The sequence below is a fragment of the Dasypus novemcinctus genome, chromosome 21 (genome assembly GCF_030445035.2).
Source record: "Dasypus novemcinctus isolate mDasNov1 chromosome 21, mDasNov1.1.hap2, whole genome shotgun sequence".
Lineage (NCBI taxonomy): Eukaryota > Metazoa > Chordata > Mammalia > Cingulata > Dasypodidae > Dasypus > Dasypus novemcinctus.
The window spans coordinates 25,825,062-25,841,349 of NC_080693.1; the positions used below are offsets into that span (position 1 = coordinate 25,825,062).

The window sequence follows — 16,288 nt, forward strand, 5'->3', positions numbered from 1 at the left end:
TTATTTCTAAGTAGCATTCACTTATATGACTATTAAAATTTTCTATATGTTTCTTTGTTGATGGACATTTGAGTTGTTTCCAGTGTTTGGTTCTTATGAATAAAGTTTCAGTAAACATTAGCGTATACGTCTTTTCGTGGACATATGATTTCACTTCTCTTGAATAGATACCTAGGAGTGGAATGGCTGGGTCATAAAGTAGATGTGCATTTAAATTTATCAGAAACTGCCACAGAGTTTTCTAATATCTTTTGCCGTTTTACACTCTCACAAGCAAAGTAGGAAGCTTCCGGTTTTGTTTACCTCCCTGCCAACGGTTTCTGGACTTTAGGAGAGACTCCTGGATGTATGAGGTCACTCACAGGCAGATCCAGCACCCAGGGCTGGGCTCTCTCTGTCCAGGGCAGTCAGCTTCACATCAGCGTGGCCCACGGCTGAGACGTACTCCTTGTAGTGTCCCAGGGCCCCTAGGGATGCAGAAGTGTGCGGTCTCAAGGTGCTGGAATCCTCTAGCGCCTGTCTTCCATGTTCTCTGTAGCTAACTCTTCCCTTGGAAGCACAGTTCCAGCTTTCAGCTCACACTTCTTGTGTGGCTTTGATATCTGTGGTCCGTAATTTCCCCTCCATCGTCTATGTCTACTGCATCCGTACCTACGTTGGAGAAAGTTGAACAGGGAGAACTGGGATGGAGAATTTTCTGGACACTGCCTGCTGGGGAGGGAAACAGGGAGCTAGAATCCTGGAGGAGGTCTGATCCCTAGTGAGGGACTTTGGAAGAAGATTAAAGAAGGATCCTGATCCAGGGCCCAAAGTTCCTCTTCATGCCCAAATGCTTAGAGACCTGGGGTTCCCATCCCCACTGAGCTTGCTGCCGATGGGCTCTGGCCGCACCGGCCTCCTGATGGTCTCCCTTTGGCATTCCCAGGACTTGGGCGCACCAGCCTGGGACCCAGCTGCACAGATGCACAGGCCGCAGGGCGTGGGGACCCCTACGGGCACCCTGCCCCTTGTATTTGAACATGCTGCTAGGTTTCACCCAGCAGCCCCCTCGGTAAGAGCGTGAAATGAACACCAAAGCCGAGTAAAACCTGCATTTTTGTTGGGAAAGAGAGAGAAGCAAAGCCGTTTCCAGTCTTTGGGAGGAAGCGTGTGGCTTCCCTTAAAGCAAGGTTGAGATGAGGTCCACCTGCAAAAAGTCCATGGGCTGCGAGAACTCAGCAAATGAAAGGTGACGTGGGCTTCATTAACAGGAGACAATGGCAGGAAAGGACAGGGCAGATATCCCTTTGGATGGTTGGGTGACTGCATTGGCACAATTGGAAACCAGGAGTCGAGACAGGCAGGAGGGAGCCAAATTTCACTTCCTTTCTCTTCCCTTTTATCCTGAGCAGATATATCTTTGTTATATTTCCCCCCTACTAATATCATGCCGTAAGCATATCCCATGTTGTTAATGTGTTTTCGTCATAAACTTTTTTTTTTTTGAGGTACTGGAGCTGGGGATTGAACCCAGGACCTAGTATGTGGGAAGCCGGCGCTCAACCACTGAGCCACATCAGCTCCCCAGAGCTGGCTTCCTCACCTGTCTGCTTCCTGTTTGTTTTCTTTCTTTTTTTTTTTATTTTTAGGAGACACCAGGAACCAAACCTGAGACCTTCCATGTGGGAAGCAGGAGCTCGCAGGTGCTCAACTTCTTGAGTCACATCCACTCCCCATGAACTTTAATTTTTTAAGATTTATTTTATTTATTTATTTCTCCCCACCCCCTTGTTGTTTTTCATTTGCTATGTCTGTTCATCTGCCTTGTTTCTTTGGGAGTCATGGGGAACTGACCCAGGACCTCTTAATGTGGGAGGGAGGTGCCTAATTGTTTGTGCCACCTCTGCTCCCTGCTTTGTTGTGTCTCTCATTATGTTCCTCCCTGAATCTCTTGTTGTATCAGTTCGCTGTGCCTGCCCATTGTGGAAGCTTGCTGTCTTCTTTAGGAGGCACCAGGAACCTGTGCTCCCTGCTCTGTTATGTCTCTCATTATGTTTTTTCTTCTTGTGTCTTTTGTTTTGTCAGCTTGCCACACCTGCCCATTGCACCAGCTCACTGTCTTCTTTAGGAGGTGCTGGAATCTGAACCAGCAACCTCCCGTGTGGTAGGCAGGAACCCAGTCGCTTGAGCCACATCCACTTCCGCCCATAAACTTTTTTCCCCTGCCCTGAGATGGCTCCCTCTTCTGTTTGCTCGTTTTATGTGTGTATGTGTTTTGTTTTGTTTTGCTCATTCTGTGTTCTTTATCTGCTCGTTGTCTCTTTTTTCCTTAGGAGGCACCTTAGGTCTCAGGAACCGAACCTGGGACCTCCCACTTGGGAGACAGGTGCTCAACTGCTTAAGCCACATCCTCTCCCTGCTCATTTGTTTTTGCTCATTTGCCTGCTCATTGTTTGCTCATTGTCTTGCTTGTTTTTGCATCTTATCCACTCATTGTTTTTTCTCATCTGTTCATTGCTTTTGCTCTTTGTCTGCTTTGTTTGCTTCTTTAGGAGGCACCGGGAACTGAACGCGGTATGTATGAGGCAGGTGCTCAGCTGCTTGAACCACATCTGCTCCCATAAACTTTTTTTTAAATTAATTTATTGAAATATATCACCCACATACAAACATACATAAACAATAAGTATATAGTAATAGTTATGAACTTACAAAACAAACATATATACCATCATACAGGACTCTCATAACTCACCCTACCCCCAAAACCTTACATTGTTGTTAAACCTTTTTAACTAATGATACTAATGATTAAAGAGCATTGTCAAAGCATTACTACTAACCAAAGTATTTTCCCCCAACCCTCCCTATTATTATTATCTTTATGTCATTTATATATGAACATACATAAACAATTAAGTGTATAGTAAAAATTGTGAACTTACAAAGCAAACATGCATAACATCATGCAGAGGTCCCATACCTCAACCTTCCACCAACACCTTGCATTGTTGTGAGATGTTTCTTACAAATTACGAGAGAATATTGTCAAAATCTTACTACTAATTATAGTCCTTATCTTACATTTGGTGTGTTTTCCCCCAAACACACCTTATTATTATTTTTTACATATATATATATATTTTTTTTAAGATTTATTTTTATTTATTTAATTCCCCTCCCCTCCCCCGGTTGTCTGTTTTCTGTGTCTTTTTGCTGTGTCTTGTTTCTTTGTCCGCTTCTGTTGTCGTCAGCGGCACGGCAAGTGTGGGCGGCGCCATTCCTCGGCAGGCTGCTCCCTCCTTCGCGCTGGGCGGCTCTCCTTATGGGGTGCACTCCTTGCCCGTGGGGCTCCCCTACGCGGGGGACACCCCTGTGTGGCAGGGCACTCCTTGCGCGCATCAGCACTGCGCATGGGCCAGCTCCACACGGGTCAAGGAGGCCCGGGGCTTGAACTGCGGGCCTCCCATGTGGTAGACGGATGCCCTAATCACTGGGCCAAAGTCCGTTTCCCATTACATATATTTTTTATGACAGAAGTTGTAAACTTATAAAACAATCATGCACATATGTAGAATTCCCAAGCAACACCTGTCTATCAACACACCACACTGTGGTGAAACATTTGTTATATATAAGATAATATCATCTGATTGTTACCACGTCCATAGTATACATTTGGCTCACATTTTCCATACTGCCCCATTATCAACACAGTGCATCTTTGGCATAGATGCAAGAATATTATATTATTACTGCTAACCGCAGTCCATAGGACACTCCAGTTGTATTTTTCCTATGCATTCCCAACACCCTGCAGTAGTGATATACATTTGCTCTAGCTCACAGAGGACACTCTTGCATCTGTACCATCAACCACAGTTCTCATCCATCTCTTGGTTTACTGTGCTATTCAGTTCCTAGATTATTTTTTAGCATTCTGTCAATTGGCATTTACATCCCTAGACTACCATTTTCAGCCACATCCCTATTTATAAACTAGCTATTACTATTTTTACCATCCATTCTATACATTTCCACACTTTTACATTGAAGCTAATAAAACTTTTACATACTTTAAACATCAGTAGTCTATCTCAGTTCTTCTCTTATCTCCATTAAGAATCCACCACCTACCATCGAGTCTTGAAGATATTTTCCTACAATTTCTTCTAGAAGTTTTATTTTGAGTTAATTTTTGGATAAAGTGTGAGACAGAGGCCCTCTTTCCTTCTTTTGGCTATAGATATCCAGTTCTTTCAGCACCATTTTGCTGAATGGACTGTTCTGCTCGAGCTGTGTGGGTTTGACAGGCTAGTCAAAAATCACTTGAGGGAAGCGCACTTGGCCCAGTGGATGGGGCGTCCGTCTACCACATGGGAGGTCCGCGGTTCAGGCCCTGGGCTTCCTTGACACATGTGGAGCAGACCCACGCGCAGTGCTGATGCACGCAGGGAGTGCCCTGCCACATAGGGGTGCCCCCGCGTGGGGGAGCCCCATGCGCAAGGAATGTGCCCCATAAGGAGAGCCACCCAGTGTGAAAGAAAGTGCAGCCTGCCCAAGAATGGCGCCGCACACACGTTGAGCTGACACAACAAGATGACGCAACAAAAAGAAACACAGATTTGCCACTGACAACAAAAGAAGCAGACAAAGGAGAACACACAGCAAGTAGACACAGAGAACAGACAACTGGGGCGGGCGAGAAATAAATAAATAAATAAATCTTTTTTTAAAAAAATCACTTGACCATACATGTGAGGGTCTGTTTCTGAGCCATCAGTTTGGTTCCATTGGCTATGTATCTCTTTACGCCAGTACCATGCTGTTTTTACCACTATAGCTTGATAGTATGATTTAAGGTCCAGATATGAGTGTTTGCTTTTCCTTTTATGATGTTTCTGACTAATCAGGACACCTTACCCTTCCAAATAAATTTGGTAATTGTGTTTTTTTTTTTAATGCTGGTGGAATTTTATCAGGGTTGCATTGAATCTGTATATCAATTTGAGTAGAATTGGCATCTTAAAGATATTTAGTCTTCCAATTCATGAGCATGGAATGTTTTTCCAGTTATTTAGGACTTTTTTGGTTTCTTTTAACATTGGGTTGCAGTTTTCTGAAACAAGTGCTTTACATCGTTTGTTAAGTTTATTCCTGACTACTTGAGTTTTATCTGTCATATTTTATTTTCACCACTCTTTAAACACTCTTAGTTACTTTTATTGATATAATCTTCACTTCTAGGCTCTCTTCCAGGCCTCTCTCTCCTGTCTTTTCTTTTCAGGCTCTAGCACGCCCTTTAGTATTTCCTGAAAATCTGGTCTCTTGCTTAGAAATTCTCTCAGTTTCTGTTTATCTGTGAATATTCTAATCTTGTCCTTATTTTTGAAAGATAGTCTTGCTGGATAGAAATTTCTTGGCTGGAAGTTTTTCTCTCATAGTATCTTAAATATATCAAACCACTGTCTTCTTACCTCCATGGTTTCTGGTGAGAAATCAGCACTTAATCTTATTGGGTATCCCTTATATGTTATGCATTGCTTTTCTCTTGCTGTTCTCAGAATTCTCTCTTTGTCTTTGGCATTTGACATTCTGATTGGTATGTGTCTTGGAGTTGGTCTATTCGGGTTTTTTCAGATGGGAGTACGCTGTGCTTCTTGGACATGGATATCTATGTTCTTCCATAGGGTTGGGAAATTTTCTAACATTATTTCTTTAAATATTACTTCTGCCCCTTTTCCCTTCTATGCTCCTTCTGGGACACCCATGACACATATGTTTGCCCATCTCTGGCTGTCGTTTAGATCCCTGAGTACTTGTTCAAATTTTTCCATTCTTTTCTTCATCTGTTCTTTTGTATGTTCACTTTCAGAGGCCATTTTTTTTCAAGCTTACCAATCCTTTTGCCTCCTCAAATCTGCTATTATATGATTCCGATGTTTTTAAAATTTCACTTATTGCGCCTTTCATTCGCATTAGATCTGCTATTTTTCTATGCACGCTTTCAAATTCTTCTTTGTGCTCATCCAGTGTCTTCTTTTTTTTTAAAGATTTATTTATTTTTCATTTCTCTCCCCTTCTCCCCCACCCCCACCCCAGTTGTCTGTTCTCTGTGTTCATTTGCTGCGTGTTCTTTTGTCTGCTTCTGTAGTTGTTAGCGGCACGGGAATCTGTGTTTCTTTTTGTTGCGTCACCTTGTTGTGTCAGTTCTCCATGTGGGCGGCGCCATTCCTGGTCAGGCTGAGCTTTTTTTGCGCTGGGCGGCTCTCCTTAGGGGGCTCACTCCTTGCGCGTGGGGCTCTCCTACGTGGGGGACACCCCTGCATGGCAGGGCACTCCTTGCGCACATCAGCACTGAGCATAGGCCAGTGGTCTGGGGTTTGAACCGCAGACCTCCCATGTGGTAGACGGATGCCCTAACCACTGGGCCAAGTTCGTTTCCCCAGTGTCTCCTTAATATCCTTAATCTCTTTAGCCAGCTCATTGAGTTTATTAAGGAGATTTGTTTGAACATCTATAATTAGTTGTCTCAACTCCTTTATGTCATCTGGAGACTTATCTTGTTCCTTTAACTGGGCCATAGCTTCCTGTTTCTTGGTATGGATTGTAATTTTTGGTTGGTGTCTTGGCATCTGGATTACTAGAGTATTTATTCTGTGTGCAGTTTTTCTCTATTTTAGGGCTTCCTGCCCTTTCTCCCTTGCTGGTTGTGCAGTAGAACCCAAGGATGTAATTGGTGCTAAACACTGTGGAGGCTCAAGCTGCCCTCATTGCCCCAAGGACGGATGAAGCTTCTCCCAACTTACTCCTTTACCAGAGGTAGGGACAGAGTCACAGCTGTGTGGAATAATCCAAGTCGTGCAGGCCTGGACTGTAGTTGCCCAGAGAGACTGATGAAGCTTCATGCCCCTTTCTCCCCTCCCTGGGGCATGAATGGAGCTGCAGGTGTGGGCAGCAATCTATGCAGTGTAGGTCCAAGATGACCGCAGTTGCCCCAGTAGACTTTTAATTGTTCAGTCTGTGCCTCCTCCCTGCCAGAGGTGGGACTGAAGCCTAGGCTAGGGCTGCAGGTTGATCCAGGTGAAAGAAACCGGTTCCTACCATGAATGTGATATTTGGTCAGGCTGGCTTCCCCTCAGGCTGGGGTTGGAGTCAAAATGGTGGCCACTGGCCCCTTTCCAACTTGGACAAATTCACACCCCAGCTGTTCCTAGGGCTATTCCTTAGCCATCTGAGTCTACCAGTCAGTGCTCGAAATCAGCAGCCAACCATCTCCTCCTCCCCTGTTTTTGGGAAATGGAGCTTCCAGTTCCGGTCACAGAACAGCTCCTGGGGCAGCTTGCACCACCAGAGTAGGACAATCACTGGCCTCTGCGACTTGGCCGGCAATTTCCCCGAGAGGCTGGCTCAGGTCCCTGCAGATTCCTCCCTGCTGGAGGTGCCGCTGGGGCCTAGGCTAGGCCTGCAATCTGACCTGGATGGAAAGCAGCTGGTCCCTCCCAGCACTGGGATTTTCAGTCTGCCCCGCTGCCCCTCATGCCAGATGCGGAGTTAAGATGGCACCTCCCGGCCTCTTTCTGACCTGGACAGGCTCAAACTTTAGCTGTTCTCAGGATTATACTTTAGCCTGCTGAATTTTACTCATCAAGAGCTGAAGTTGGTGCCCAACAGTCTCTCCCCACCATCATTTTTGGGAATTGGAGCTTTCAATTCCAGCTGTGGAACAGCTCATGAGGCGGCTTATGCCTCCACTGGAGGATGGGCACCAGCCTCTGGGACATGGAGCCTCTACTTACGAGTCTTCCCTGCAGATGGGCAGCCTCCTTCTTCCACTCCTTCAAGGATGTTGCAGGATGCCCTTCTGGCCTCCTGAAGCCCCCAAACAGGTGCTTCAACTAGCTCCAGAGAGCTCTGGGTGTTTACTACCTGCCCTGTGGCAGGAGCTGATTCTAAGAGCTCTTTACTCTGCCGCCATCTTGCTGTCTCCCCATAAACTTTTTATTTGGAATAATTTTAGATTTACAGAGAATTTGTAAAGATAGTACAGAGATCTTGTACATCCCTCACTCATTTTGTTTCTCCTAATGTTATCATCTTCCATTACTGTGGCATATTTGCCAAAATGAAGATGCCAATGTTGGCACATTATCATTAACTAAACTCCAGACTTTATTTGGATTTTCCCAGTTTTCCCATTAATGTCCTTTTTTTTTCAATCCAGGATACCACATTGCCTTTATTTATTTATTTATTTATTTTATTTTTTAAAGATTTATTTATTTAATTTCCCCCCTCCCCCGGTTGTCTGTTCTCTGTGTCTATTTGCTGCGTTTTGTTTCTTTGTCCACTTCTGTTGTCGTCAGCGGCACAGGAAGTGTGGGCAGCGCCATTCTTGGGCAGGCTGCACTTTCTTTCACGCTGGGCGGCTCTCCTTACGGGGTGCACTCCTTGCGTGTGGGGCTCCCCTACACGGGGGACACCTCTGCGTAGCAGGGCACTCCTTGCGCGCATCAGCACTGCGCATGGGCCAGCTCCACACGGGTTAAGGAGGCCCGGGGTTTGCACTGCGGACCTCCCATGTGGTAGATGGACGCCCTAACCACTGGGCCAAGTCCATTTCCCCGCATTGCCTTTAGTTGTCCTCTCTCCTTAGTTTCTGTGATAGTTCCTCAGTCTCTCCTTACTTTTCATGACCTTGACCATTTTGAGGAGTACAGATCAGGTATTTTGTGGAATGATTCTCAACTTGTATTTGTCTGCTATTTTTCTCATGATGAGAATGGGATTATGTGCTTTTGGAAAGAATACCATAGAGGTGAAGTGCCCATCTCATCCCATCGTGTCAGGGGTGCATGAGATCCACAGGACTTTGCTGGGATGTAAACCGCAATTGCTCGTTTAAGATCATGTTTGCCAAGTTTCTCCACTGTAAAGTTACTGTTTTTCCCTTTCCTTACTCTTTTCTTTGGAAATGAGCCACTAAGGTAAGTCCACACTCAAAAAGGGGTGGGAGAAGCCAAGTTCCTTCTGGAGGGAGAAGGAGCTACAGAAATTCGGTAAGGAATTCGGTAAGGAAGGTTTGCTTCTGCCATTTATTTATTTTTGTTTAATAATTTATTTATTCATATCAGTGTGCTTATATATTTTATACTCTACATTATAATCCATTTCTACATTATTTATTTTGTTGCCCCAGTCGTTCCAGCTTTGACCATTAGTAGCTCTTTCAGGTCATCTCCTTGTGACATGCCCCCATCCTTTTTTCTTTTTTTTCTTTCTTTTTGAGCACTTTAGTTCTGGTAGTACAAGACGCTCTAGGCTCATCTTGTATTTTCTCTGCCCCAGCTCTAGAATCAACCTTGGTTTGCCTGGAGAACGGTATTTGGAAAGCAAGATCTGGGTGTTGGAATGGCTACATGATTTTTATAACTATGGTTTTCATTTGTATATTCCATTAGTAGATTACAAAGATTAATTAATTCAGCCTCTCTGAATTTTACATTTAGCAGTAACGCTTGTGTTAAACATCATTTTGCAAAGTTTCCATTCTATTGGAGTATTCCTTGAGAGTTAATTTCCAGGAGAGAACACATTGCGAAAAAATGATGTTTTTATGTTTCTAGATACTTATGATACTGAGCAAAAGCACATTCTTGCCTGATGCACAGACCGATTTCTGAAACACTGGGGTTTCAAAGAAAGAAAGTGTTATTGCCAGTGCATAGCAAGGTGAACAGATAACTTAACCATCTGAAATCTATCTCCCCTGCATAACTGCAATAATTCTGATAGTTTCATAGTATTCAGGGTTAGCAGATTTATGCTCATGACTAATTGGGGTGGGGCTGGCTCAGCTTCCTTCTTAATAAGCAGTAAGGTGCTGGCTATTGGTCATAAGACTTTAAAGTTGTGAAACAGGATAGGAGGTGCATACCAAATGGGACAAGCAGTCAGTCACAGTCATCACAAAGATAAAAGTTATATAGTTTTACAATCATTATCAGAGATCAAGGCATCTGGAATCTAGTTCAGAAAGTTTCGGTAATTTCAGGTTTTTACCTTTACAATAAACCAGGAAGTAAAAAGGCATCTGTGTAATGATTCAGTAATCATAATCACATTATTTTTTCCCTGGGGCAAGTATATCTGAATAATGAATTCTCAGAAAAGCTACTACTAGATCAAAGGGTATATTATATTTGCAGTCTTATTAGATATTATACCAAATTGCCCTCCATTGGGGTTATATCCAGTTCACTATCCACTAATGACATATGAAGAGTGTGGCTTTCCTATTATCCTATTAAACACAAAATTGTGGGCTGTAGAACACATCAGGAATTAATATGTCGAAAGCACTTAGAACACAATACTTTTACCACCATTGTTATTATTAGATTTTTGCCAACCTGATTGGTGAAAAATGCTACCTCTGTATCTTTTCATTTGTCTCTGTCGTATTATGGGTGAGATTGAATCTCATTTCATATGTCTAAAAGCTATCTGTAGTTCCTTTTCTGTGATCTCTCTTTGCATGTCTTTTGCCATTTGCCTATTGGCTTGATGATCTCTTATTTTCTCATTTTATAGAAGCTCTTTAAATATTAATTGGGAGATTAATCCTCTATGACACGAATGGCAGTTATTCCCAGTTTGTCTTACCATTCTTTGTTTTTATTGCTTCTGGATTTTGAGTTGTAGTTAGAAAGGCTTTATGGTTTCATTTTTTACATTTTACTGTTTTATTCTTTTGGAATACATCCTGGCAGAGGTATGAGGTTTGAAATGTTTTACATTTTTGTTAATAGCTGTAAATTAGTGATATTTTTCTCTGCATTTATTTGGTGAGGTGAAACATTAGTCTCTTGCATTTGTTTTCTGATTGTTTTTAGTCTCAGGTGAATGATCTGCACCTACTTTTTCATGCATTAATCTTTGGGAACCCCAAAATTTTCTTACCTACCTGCAAGTGTTCTTTATATAATATTGACAGTGTTCCTATACTTATGGCAACTATTTTCCCCAGCCTATTTTTGTCTTTTTACATTTATGATGTTCCACAAAGTTTTAGCTTTTTATACATTAAATATTGACCTTTTTAATTCTAGGCTTCATTTTGGATAGTTCTTATTGCTATGTCTTCAAGTTCATTGATCTTCTGCAGTGACTCATCCACTGTAAATCACAGCCACTGAAATGTTTATTTCAGCAATTGTATTTATCATCTATAGAAGTTCCATTTGGTTATTTTTAATGTCTTTTGCTTCCTTTTTATTGGCATGGTTTACTATGAATCCTTGAGCATATTTAGAATATTTATAATAGCTGTTTTAATAACCTTGTCTGTTAATTTCAACATCTCTGTCATTTCTGGTCTGCTTCTATGATTACATTTTCTCCTGGTTATGGGTCACACATTCCTGCTTCTTTGCATGACTAGTAATTTTTTACCAGATACCAGATATTGTGAGTTTTATATTGTTGCGTGCTTAATTCTGTTGTATACCTTTAGAGAGTATTGGGTTTTTGTGTGTCAGTTGATTTATTTGCAGAGCCCATTGGTCTTTTCAGTTTGCCTTTAAGCATTTTTAAAGACAGATCTAGAGTAGCCTGTACTCTAGGGCTAGTTTAGTCCTACCACTTAGGTATGAATCTTGGAGTCTTTACTGAAAGCCCTGTGTAATTAGTGAGATCTCCTCACTCTGGCTGGTGGACACTTGAAGAACTTCCAGTCTTGTGTGAGCTCTGGGAATTTTTCAACGTTCACAACCCCATGTAGTTTTTCTCTTCCTGGTAATTGTTTGCCAGCCACATGAAATTTCACCCTTCATAAGTTTGGTATTCAGCCAAACACTCAAAGAGACCCCTATGCAGATTTCTGGAGCTCTTTCTGTGTAGCTGCTCCCTCCTCTCTGGTATTCTGCCCGCTAAATTCTGTTTCAACCCCCTTGAACTCTGATCTCTGTTTCCTTAGTTCAGTTCAGCGTTATTTAAGTTTCTTGTCCTATGCTACAGCCCAGAAATTGCCTCTAGGCAGAAAGCCATAACAATCTGAGGTCTCATTTCATTTATTTCTTTCACTGTCTGGCACTACCTGTTTTCCAGTGATGGAAAACAGTGTTTGGCCTATTTTTCCAGTTTTCTGGTTTGTGTGTGTGTGTGTGTGTGTTTTTTAAGGCAAGGAAGCAAGTCCTATAGTTGTTAACCAAATCTTCAGCTTTTTTACTATTATTTTCTTGGTGATTTTTTCTATTCTTCAAATCTGAGAAAATTACTATCCTGCTCTCAAAAATATGATAGCCCTTCAAAGAAAGGAGAGGAAAGTTTAGTAGTGAGAATGAGGAAGTGAATTTAAGAGATACTGCACAGGAATATGTAGTATATGCTCATTGTATGTGGTGTGGTGTGTGTATAAAAATAACAAAAAGTTAATGAAGACCAAAAGTTATAATAAAAGTGGTAGTGACACAAAATAATATTTGCAGCCAAATGAGGAGATGTCCTGATCCTGGGATGAGATGATATCATTTCTTTTTTTCCTTTTTTCTTTTTCCAGATCAAGTAAGAAGATGAAAGCACATAGCCGAAGACGTGACAATATTTTAAAAGTAACACCATATGAACACATGAAAAGCTATATAAAAAACACTGAACTGGAAATCAGAAATTCTGGTTTCTAGTTCCTGTTCTGCCATTTGCAAGTTTTGTGGCCAGCAGCTCATCTGAATCCTGCCTTCTTTATTTGTTCCGTAGAATAATATCTGTCAGGCCTATCTCCCAGGAGAGGCTCACATGAAGTCAAGTATGTGAGGGTGCTGTGTAGGCCACCTTGCACGGTTCAGAGGTAAGCTACCACTGTATGTTTATTATTTTGCCTAGTAAATATCAAGATGCAGAGGGTCAGGGTAAAGCTTCTATCAAAGCCAGATCCTGGTAACCTCCGAGGCCTCGCTGGAGAAGGTGTCATTAAAGACGGAAACAATAACTAGGTGGGAAGGAGCAGAGGGGGCTGTCTGGTATGGGAACAACCATAAACCATGCCTTAGAGCAGAAAGAAGCTCTCTGCTTCTGGGTCAGTTTGCCCTTCCCTCCTCTCCAAAGAGTGGCTGACTGACAGCTTAAGGAAATTAGAGTGGAGAATTTAAAGGCTGCAGTGGGGAGATTAGGGGTGTGCTGAGGGAAGAGGTGGGACACTGGCTGAGAAGAAACTAAGAGGGATGGCTGGAGAGAGAGATAGAAAGCTGTGGGAGAGAAAAATGGTTTATCACCACTGTTCTTTAGCCGGAGTGGGGTGAGTGGTAATTATAAAAGTGATGCTACAAACTAGAAATTCATACATGACTGAAAGGAAAGTCCTCGGCTTTTTTCACTTTGGAGAGGTGATCTCTCCCAGCAGTTTGCTGTATGTCCTACCACACTTTTTCCTAAGCCTACAAAACAGATAATACAGACACATTCATACCAGGTTACAGCGACTTCCTTGAGCCGTGAGCCTCCCTCCCGCTGACTGCTCCTCCCTGCCCTGGTTCTCCTCCTGACCCCCGACCGGCCGTCTTCCTTCCTCTCCTCGCCCCTAGGAGCAGGTGTATCTCTCAGCCTCAGCCCTTGGACCTCTGCTCATTTCACAACACGCTTTGCTGTTGAAGATCTCATCCAGTCCTCGTCCTCACTCTCCTCCAAGCAGAAACTCCCCAATCTCCTGGTCAATTCTTGATTTCCCTCGAGAGTTCCAATTCTGGATTTCCAGCGACCTGCTAGACGTCCCTTCCTCGATCTCTCCCCCACCACCTGTCACTCAGATGGGTCTACAACCATTTGTCAATCATTCGTCTCAAAAGGGCTTCTTCTCCAAGCTTCCCTCTTTCTGTCAATGACATTTACACCCCCCGTGCCCAGTCATGTGCTCAAAACCCTGGTTCTGTCCTTGACTCCTCTCCAGCTAATACCCAAGGCTTGTTGACTCCTTTTCTGTAAGCTCTTTCCCTTCCATCCCATCTTTTCATTCTCTATATTCAGCACCTAGACCATGGCCATCATCCTGCCCCTCTCTCTTCTCTAATCCATCTCCTCACAGCTGCCATGCAACCTTTGCAAAACACTATTTATATCTTAATCCTCTCTTTCTCCTTAACTTAGAATTCTTCACTGCTCCCTGTTGCTTACCTGACAGTTTTTCCTCAACCTGGCAGTTATACCTCCTACAGCCCAGCATCAACCTAACTTTCCAGTCTTATCACCATGATATCCCTATACCTCCTTCCTACTCCGGCCCAAATAATTTAATGTTCTCTTAAAACACCTTGCACCTTCCGACCCCTGGGTCTTTGCAGGAGCCACTACTCAATCCAAGATTCTGATCCCCTTTCTCTCAACTTGTCCAAGAACTTTTTTTCCCAGCTCAAAGCGCAGTCAAGCTCTATCTCCTCCAAGAAGCACTTTCCGGCCACCTCCACTGCCCGTGATAATGCCCTTTCCAAAGCCTGAGGATACTGATTATTGATACACTGGATGGGTATTTGCATATTATCTCTTTCGGTACATGTTTGGCCTCCCCCATGCCTATTCCTCTGTTTACCCTCGGTGCCTAGCAAAGCAGATGTTCAATAGCTTTTATCCACTGTAATTAGGCTTACAGGTAGGCTGGTGGGTTTAGAGGCAAAGAAGATAAAGTTTGGAGGGGACAAACAAGGGGATATTATAGGGACAGATAAGAGATAAAACTGTGGAGCAGGTTAAAGGAGAGCATAAAGGGGTGTTTGGGGGTGAAGATCCCCAAGGAGGGATGGGAGCATATGCCTGGTGAAGTCCACTCTCCCACCTGCCATTGGCAGGGCCTGGGGCTAGAGGTTCCATCTGGGGATGTGAGGTGAGGGCTCAGGTGCCTGGCTCCACCCTGGCAGACAGGCAGTGGATTATTTAACTTGTAAAGAGACTCAGAGAAACCCCTTGTTGGAAGACCTGGTCACTTTTTTCACAGAAAAAGAAGGGTAAAGAAGGGAAGTGCTTTATTTGTTTACTAGATTCATTCAAAATGTCTCTACTGAGCACCTACTGTATACCAGGCTTTTTTTTCCCCCTCAAGGAGTTCCTGTACTAGTGGGAGAAACAAAGGCATAAATAAATGCATCAGTGTGTTATAGTGAAGAAAGAAATCTGAATAGGGTCTTGTCCCCACAATGGAAGGAAGGGTCAGTTCACCTAGGGGAGACAGAAAAGTTTCCTAGGGGAGGAAATGAGAGCTGACTCTTGAAATCTGAGTGGGCATCTGCCAGGTGGATGGGAATAGAGGAGGGTTGGGGATCTGCAAGAAGCTGGTGAAAATGCAGAGGAATTCATGAAGTTGGAGCCAGGAAGAGATAAGTGATGAGGTTGCAAAGAAAATAGGAGATCCATGAGAGGACGTATTTGGTGTCCTGGGGAGAGATGATAAGAGCATACAGAGTGGGCAACAGAGTGGGGTGGTGGAAGGGCCAGGAAGGAAATGAAATTGTCAGCATCTTTTATTCAGTTAGTGGTGATAGTGAAAGAAAGTGAGAGCAAGGGTGAAGAAGAATGTATGGGATAGAGAGAGAGGAGCGAGGTGGCTCCAAAAGGACTCCTCCTTTCTGCCTGGGCCACTGGGGATATGACGGTGTTGTTTACTGAGACGTGGAACTCATGAGGAGTGGTAGGATTGGGAAATATGGTGGGCCCTGTTTTGAACAAACCAAGTTTGAGGTGCCTCTGGGAATTCTAGAAGAGGTCCTCATAGCTCACTTAATTATCCCCTGCTTTGTGTATGAGAAAGCTCTGCTACCTGAGAAGGGACAAAGAAACCTTTGGTAGAAGAAATGCAGGCAAGTGCAATCAATTCAAATAAAGTTATTGAACATTTACTATGTGCCAGATATGGTGTGATTCACTGTGCCCTCCAAGAGGACAGGGGCTCTGTCTGACTTGTTTACATTTGCATTCCAGTGCTAGTGCAGTACCTGATACACAGTGGCCATTCAATTATTATTTGTTGATTTATTAACTGAATGAATGAATGAATGTGCCTGGTAATAGGAATTTGGCAACGAGCAACTCCTCAATCCTCTCCCTTTGGAAGCTGGTATTCTGACTGGGGAAACAAATGTGTAGGCAACCAGTGTCAATACAGCATATATTAAATGCTTGAATAGAGATTGGAGGCAAGAGAAGGGAAGGAGTGACTTATTCAGCCTTTGAGCTTTCAAATGAGGATTTTAAAGAGCACAAACAAGTTTTCTAGGCAGAGAAGGGGAACAGGCACTGAAGGAAGAAGGAATAGACCCTATAAATGCTT

General features: G+C 43.2%; 1 long non-coding RNA gene across 3 annotated transcripts in view; it reads left to right on the forward strand.

Annotated features, from left to right (window-relative positions):
- LOC105744333 (uncharacterized) overlaps positions 1-15,857 on the forward strand; it is a 62,631-nt gene extending 46,774 nt beyond the window's left edge. For all 3 annotated transcript variants that reach the window (XR_011646799.1, XR_011646798.1, XR_011646797.1), the window contains one exon: positions 12,539-15,857. This is a non-coding gene — a long non-coding RNA (uncharacterized lncRNA). The remainder of the gene's footprint in view (positions 1-12,538) is intronic.
- Positions 15,858-16,288: the final 431 nt, after the last annotated feature.